This window comes from Schistocerca gregaria, unplaced genomic scaffold (assembly GCF_023897955.1).
Source record: "Schistocerca gregaria isolate iqSchGreg1 unplaced genomic scaffold, iqSchGreg1.2 ptg001154l, whole genome shotgun sequence".
Classification (NCBI taxonomy): Eukaryota; Metazoa; Arthropoda; class Insecta; order Orthoptera; family Acrididae; genus Schistocerca; species Schistocerca gregaria.
Genome location: NW_026062486.1, coordinates 2,501 through 10,000, shown reverse-complemented (window position 1 = coordinate 10,000; position 7,500 = coordinate 2,501). Strand labels below are relative to the sequence as shown.

Genomic DNA, 7,500 nt, shown 5'->3' with positions numbered 1-7,500 from the left:
CTGGGGGAATCCTTGTTAGTTTCTTTTCCTCCGCTTAGTAATATGCTTAAATTCAGCGGGTAGTCTCGCCTGCTCTGAGGTCGTTGTACGAGGTGTCGCACGCCACACCGCCAGCCGGCTGTGCACGCTACCGAGAAAGTACCGGTATGCGAACCGCCAGGCGACGGGCGCGCATCGCACGTTTAAGGAGACGCGGCCGGCCACACAGGCGACCACGACACTCCCACGTCTCCGAAGCGGGACAAACGCCGCGCGCTTCAGTATACGTAGCCGACCCTCAGCCAGACGTGGCCCGGGAACGGAATCCATGGACCGCAATGTGCGTTCGAAACGTCGATGTTCATGTGTCCTGCAGTTCACATGTCGACGCGCAATTTGCTGCGTTCTTCATCGACCCACGAGCCGAGTGATCCACCGTCCTGGGTGATCTTTTCCTTTTCAGTCTCCCACTGTCTCTTTCAAGACAGTAGCATTTGCGGGACTGAGGCGTCTGACGGCCCCTGTTCCACTATTTTTTTTGTGTCCAACGGCCTCACAGCCGATGGGCGTCGTACGGCTCCACACCGGAGCGGACAGGCACTCGGGCGAACGTCATTCAAAACCGGCGCCAGGCGCCAGGTACCGCAGGCCAGCCGCTCCAGAGCTTCAGCGCTCGTACCACACAACAACAACACTTCCGCTAGTTTTGAGAGGCACGCGTGGTTCCGCACGCGGCGCACGGCCACTGCCGTACAGGTAGCGTGTTGCGCGACACGACACGCACATCGAAAGACATGCAGTCTAGTCGGTAATGATCCTTCCGCAGGTTCACCTACGGAAACCTTGTTACGACTTTTACTTCCTCTAAATGATCAAGTTTGGTCATCTTTCCGGTAGCATCGGCAACGACAGAGTCGATGCCGCGTACCAGTCCGAAGACCTCACTAAATCATTCAATCGGTAGTAGCGACGGGCGGTGTGTACAAAGGGCAGGGACGTAATCAACGCGAGCTTATGACTCGCGCTTACTGGGAATTCCTCGTTCATGGGGAACAATTGCAAGCCCCAATCCCTAGCACGAAGGAGGTTCAGCGGGTTACCCCGACCTTTCGGCCTAGGAAGACACGCTGATTCCTTCAGTGTAGCGCGCGTGCGGCCCAGAACATCTAAGGGCATCACAGACCTGTTATTGCTCAATCTCGTGCGGCTAGAAGCCGCCTGTCCCTCTAAGAAGAAAAGTAATCGCTGACAGCACGAAGGATGTCACGCGACTAGTTAGCAGGCTAGAGTCTCGTTCGTTATCGGAATTAACCAGACAAATCGCTCCACCAACTAAGAACGGCCATGCACCACCACCCACCGAATCAAGAAAGAGCTATCAATCTGTCAATCCTTCCGGTGTCCGGGCCTGGTGAGGTTTCCCGTGTTGAGTCAAATTAAGCCGCAGGCTCCACTCCTGGTGGTGCCCTTCCGTCAATTCCTTTAAGTTTCAGCTTTGCAACCATACTTCCCCCGGAACCCAAAAGCTTTGGTTTCCCGGAGGCTGCCCGCCGAGTCATCGGAGGAACTGCGGCGGATCGCTGGCTGGCATCGTTTATGGTTAGAACTAGGGCGGTATCTGATCGCCTTCGAACCTCTAACTTTCGTTCTTGATTAATGAAAACATACTTGGCAAATGCTTTCGCTTCTGTTCGTCTTGCGACGATCCAAGAATTTCACCTCTAACGTCGCAATACGAATGCCCCCGCCTGTCCCTATTAATCATTACCTCGGGTTCCGAAAACCAACAAAATAGAACCGAGGTCCTATTCCATTATTCCATGCACACAGTATTCAGGCGGGCTTGCCTGCTTTAAGCACTCTAATTTGTTCAAAGTAAACGTGCCGGCCCACCGAGACACTCAACAAAGAGCACCCTGGTAGGATTTAAACGGGGTCCGCCTCGGGACGCGAAAGCACCCCTTCGGCTCGCCCCACCGGCAGGACGTCCCACGATACATGCCAGTTAAACACCGACGGGCGGTGAACCAACAGCGTGGGACACAAATCCAACTACGAGCTTTTTAACCGCAACAACTTTAATATACGCTATTGGAGCTGGAATTACCGCGGCTGCTGGCACCAGACTTGCCCTCCAATAGATACTCGTTAAAGGATTTAAAGTGTACTCATTCCGATTACGGGGCCTCGGATGAGTCCCGTATCGTTATTTTTCGTCACTACCTCCCCGTGCCGGGAGTGGGTAATTTGCGCGCCTGCTGCCTTCCTTGGATGTGGTAGCCGTTTCTCAGGCTCCCTCTCCGGAATCGAACCCTGATTCCCCGTTACCCGTTACAACCATGGTAGGCGCAGAACCTACCATCGACAGTTGATAAGGCAGACATTTGAAAGATGCGTCGCCGGTACGAGGACCGTGCGATCAGCCCAAAGTTATTCAGAGTCACCAAGGCAAACGGACCAGACAAGCCAATCCGATTGGTTTTGATCTAATAAAAGCGTCCCTTCCATCTCTGGTCGGGACTCTGTTTGCATGTATTAGCTCTAGAATTACCACAGTTATCCAAGTAACGTGGGTACGATCTAAGGAACCATAACTGATTTAATGAGCCATTCGCGGTTTCACCTTAATGCGGCTTGTACTGAGACATGCATGGCTTAATCTTTGAGACAAGCATATGACTACTGGCAGGATCAACCAGGGAGCTGCGTCAACTAGAGCTGAGCAGCCGGCCGCCCGGGAGTGTGTCCCGGGGGCCCGCGCGAACACGCAAGCGTCCGCTCAATTATTCTGCAAACAGGAGGAGGCCGAGCTCCCCTGCACGATACACCTCGAAACCCTCTCAGGTCCCGGCGGCGCGCAGCGCCGTCCTAGGTACTTGGTCGGTTTCGAGAGAGGCGCAATCGCCCGGAGTTAGGCGAGTAGACGGTTTTAGTGCGAACACCCTTGCTCCCAACTGAGCTTGCCGCTGCCGACAGAGGCCCGGGAGCGTGCTGTCGTGGCATTGCCGGCGGGAGACAACACGCGCCACCTATGGTGACCGGCAGCTCCAACGCCAGCGCCACACAAGGGCAAAGCCCCACTTGGGTGCAGAAGCGAACTCTCCCAGCACAGCGCACGCGCCAACACGTCCGCACAACTGCGATACAAACCACCTGCGAGAACCGCTGGGGCGACCGAGCAGCAGACGGCGTCGCGGCGCCGAGTGCCAGGCGGCGGCGCATCCTCAACGCACACAGTCCTCAATCAGACCAGCACACTGCAGATGTCCACCGCGCTTCGCACCGGGCTCGGCTGAACCAACTTTGGCCGCCAGGCGCCGCGTGCAGGGGTGCGCCGCAGCGTAGCTGCGCCGCCTGCCGGGCCCGTCGGCTGGCGCTCCTGCCACTCGGCGCCCCCCACCAGCCGCCTGTTGCGCGTGCGCCCACGCAGCGCGCGGCCAACACGCCGGGCGGCCCCCCTTCACCGGCCGGGAACAGTCCCACCAAGCCACCGCCGCGTATCGCTTCATACCCACATGGGCCTAGTCACGCGTGTGGATGTGGCGGGTACCGCTGAAACAACCGGTTAATAGCTGTACCGATCGTCGCCATCACAGATTCACCTCCAGCGTGAACAACCGCTCAACAACGGATTTCCAGTTCATTTGCGTATCTTGGGCAGTAAACGTAGATGTCCACCTACATTTGCGAATTCAACAATTCTTGCATGCCAGGATGTCATGTGTCACGACACGCTACATCAGACCACATACACACTGCGACATGTGCAGAAGAGAACACGTGGAAGGTGGCCCGCGCACGTATGCGATGTACCTTCCGCGATCCACTGTCAACCGGCATCTGCGGCATGTCCCAGATATGGAACGCGGTCCACCAGGGTAGCACTTTGTGTGAGGCAATACGACAAAGTCGGAATACACGCGTCACTACATCAGACGGCTCACGCTGACCTGACCTGACCTGACTCACCGCACCACCACCCCCAGCGACCCAGGGTGACATACAATGCGTTCGTACGTTCCTCCCACACGCCTCTACGGCGTACCACAGTGCAACCTAGCTGTTATTGGGAGACGAGACAAGTAGCATCAAGCACAACATATGGAAATTGAGATTCGACACCGTTGGGCACAGCCAGCGTACGGTCACACGTATCACACTACTTCACTCTGTACGTAACGACCGATGATCGGTACAGCGTGTGGGTTACGCGTACGACATCAGCGGACAATGGACACAGACCATACCACGACGTACACTGAGGGCGTCGACATCTGAATGCAACTGAACAGCTGCGAGGCTCATTTAACACTCAAACGCCAGACCGACCAGCTTGAGAGGACAGAGACACAAAGAGGGGGACAGAGGGGGACAGAGGGGGGGGAGGGGGGGGGTCGGCGATATAGTCCTATTGCAGTACAATTGACAGTGGATAGCAGGAATATGTGGAAAGTAAGCAACACTCGCAAGACATCTACATGAGGATAACAACGACACCAGAGATTCCGAGCAGTGAACTATGTTAGGCAAAGGGACAACGTGGGTTAGGTTAAGGGACAACGTGGGTTAGGTTAAGGGACAACGTGGGTTAGGTTAAGGGACAACGTGGGTTAGGTTAAGGGACAACGTGGGTTAGGTTAAGGGACAACGTGGGTTAGGTTAAGGGACAACGTGGGTTAGGTTAAGGGACAACGTGGGTTAGGTTAAGGGACAACGTGGGTTAGGTTAAGGGACAACGTGGGTTAGGTTAAGGGACAACGTGGGTTAGGTTAAGGGACAACGTGGGTTAGGTTAAGGGACAACGTGGGTTAGGTTAAGGGACAACGTGGGTTAGGTTAAGGGACAACTTGAGTTAGGTTAAGGGACAACTTGAGTTAGGTTAAGGGACAACTTGAGTTAGGTTAAGGGACAACTTGAGTTAGGTTAAGGGACAAATTGAGTTAGGTTAAGGGACAAATTGAGTTAGGTTAAGGGACAAATTGAGTTAGGTTAAGGGACAAATTGAGTTAGGTTAAGGGACAAATTGAGTTAGGTTAAGGGACAACTTGAGTTAGGTTAAGGGACAACTTGAGTTAGGTTAAGGGACAAATTGAATCTGTCTCGCGTGTGTACTTGAGTTAGGTTAAGGACAACTCTGTCCTCGCGTGTGTGACAACTTGAGTTAGGTTAAGGGACAACTTGAGTTAGGTTAAGGGACAACTTGAGTTAGGTTAAGGGACAAATTGAGTTAGGTTAAGGGACAAATTGAGTTAGGTTAAGGGACAAATTGAGTTAGGTTAAGGGACAAATTGAGTTAGGTTAAGGGACAACTTGAGTTAGGTTAAGGGACAACTTGAGTTAGGTTAAGGGACAACTTGAGTTAGGTTAAGGGACAACTTGAGTTAGGTTAAGGGACAACTTGAGTTAGGTTAAGGGACAACTTGAGTTAGGTTAAGGGACAAATTGAGTTAGGTTAAGGGACAAATTGAGTTAGGTTAAGGGACAAATTGAGTTAGGTTAAGGGACAAATTGAGTTAGGTTAAGGGACAAATTGAGTTAGGTTAAGGGACAACTTGAGTTAGGTTAAGGGACAACTTGAGTTAGGTTAAGGGACAAATTGAGTTAGGTTAAGGGACAACTTGAGTTAGGTTAAGGGACAACTTGAGTTAGGTTAAGGGACAACTTGAGTTAGGTTAAGGGACAACTTGAGTTAGGTTAAGGGACAACTTGAGTTAGGTTAAGGGACAACTTGAGTTAGGTTAAGGGACAAATTGAGTTAGGTTAAGGGACAAATTGAGTTAGGTTAAGGGACAAATTGAGTTAGGTTAAGGGACAACTTGAGTTAGGTTAAGGGACAACTTGAGTTAGGTTAAGGGACAACTTGAGTTAGGTTAAGGGACAACTTGAGTTAGGTTAAGGGACAACTTGAGTTAGGTTAAGGGACAAATTGAGTTAGGTTAAGGGACAAATTGAGTTAGGTTAAGGGACAAATTGAGTTAGGTTAAGGGACAACTTGAGTTAGGTTAAGGGACAAATTGAGTTAGGTTAAGGGACAAATTGAGTTAGGTTAAGCGATAATCTGGTACAGCCACAGTTAGGTTAAGCGATAATCTGGTACAGCCACAGTTAGGTTAAGCGATAATCTGGTACAGCCACAGTTAGGTTAAGCGATAATCTGGTACAGCCACAGTTAGGTTAAGCGATAATCTGGTACAGCCACAGTTAGGTTTAAGCGATAATCTGGTACAGCCACAGTTAGGTTAAGCGATAAACTGGTACAGCCACAGTTAGGTTAAGCGATAAACTGGTACAGCCACAGTTAGGTTAAGCGATAAACTGGTACAGCCACAGTTAGGTTAAGCGATAAACTGGTACAGCCACAGTTAGGTTAAGCGATAAACTGGTACAGCCACAGTTAGGTTAAGCGATAAACTGGTACAGCCACAGTTAGGTTAAGCGATAAACTGGTACAGCCACAGTTAGGTTAAGCGATAAACTGGTACAGCCACAGTTAGGTTAAGCGATAAACTGGTACAGCCACAGTTAGGTTAAGCGATAAACTGGTACAGCCACAGTTAGGTTAAGCGATAAACTGGTACAGCCACAGTTAGGTTAAGCGATAAACTGGTACAGCCACAGTTAGGTTAAGCGATAAAGTTGGTTAAATTTGGTATTGTGTGGGAAGGGGGCAGAGAGAGAGGGGGGGGGGGGGGGTGGATAGTGGTGGCAGTACACGGATGCCTGAGTCACCGTCAGATACGTCACGTCGGTTCGATGCTTGTAGCAAGAGGCTGGCGGATGTGTGTCTCTCACTTCTGCAATTTTTCATGTGGTATAACACGAGGGCGGGGGATGATATTTGGTGCCCCTCTGTGTAGGATGTGTGTTGGTGGTGTTGATTTATCTGAGCAATGGTAGTTGTCGGGAGGAGTGGGGTATTGTGCTTTTATAGGTGGACCTACTGCTCTGGTTATCATAGTGTCGACGGTGCAATGTGGCAGAGAGGATGCACTCGACATTGTCGCATTCCAGATGTTTACGTATTGTGTGTCTCCGTTGCAGGCCGAGAGTGGTGCATGTTCGAGTGTCTGGCTGACGTGCGATTCACGTTGTGTGCCCAGTCTTACAGCACGTATAGGGACATTCGCATAAATCATCTATATTTGGCCTTGCATCATTTACTAAGCAGTGCCGTGAGACGACCGAACTATTAGGAAAGTACTGATGTACCGCATAATGTTTACCTTCCACCACACGGCGAGTATCGACTGTGCCCAGCGTTGCCACCGCAGGCAGCGGTCACCGTCACCATTGTGCGGCGGAACGGAACATCTATATCCTCAGAGGAGCACTCTTTGCCGCCGGGCGTCACGTCTCGCGGCCTGCCGGCCAGCGCCCACGACGAACTTACTGCATGTATAGGGACAGCGGGAATTTGGCATACTTGATATAACTCTTCATGAGGCGCAAGATATAGGGGTGGATTGCAACTTACGACTGCGAGAAAAGTCCGCCGTTCATCCGCCGGAGTTGCGATTTCGG

At 51.7% G+C, this 7,500-nt stretch overlaps 3 non-coding genes across 3 annotated transcripts in view; all 3 read right to left on the bottom strand.

The window, feature by feature from the left end:
* Window positions 1-83, bottom strand: part of LOC126329023 (large subunit ribosomal RNA) — a 4,222-nt gene extending 4,139 nt beyond the window's left edge. The window contains exon 1 of the ribosomal RNA XR_007562125.1: window positions 1-83. This exon is cut by the window's left edge and continues 4,139 nt beyond it. This is a non-coding gene — a ribosomal RNA (large subunit ribosomal RNA).
* Window positions 84-271: 188 nt separating this feature from the next.
* Window positions 272-426, bottom strand: LOC126329007 (5.8S ribosomal RNA). Its single transcript, XR_007562109.1, has one exon. It is a non-coding gene; the product is annotated as a 5.8S ribosomal RNA (ribosomal RNA).
* Window positions 427-788: 362 nt separating this feature from the next.
* Window positions 789-2,681, bottom strand: LOC126329012 (small subunit ribosomal RNA). Its single transcript, XR_007562114.1, has one exon. It is a non-coding gene; the product is annotated as a small subunit ribosomal RNA (ribosomal RNA).
* Window positions 2,682-7,500: the final 4,819 nt, after the last annotated feature.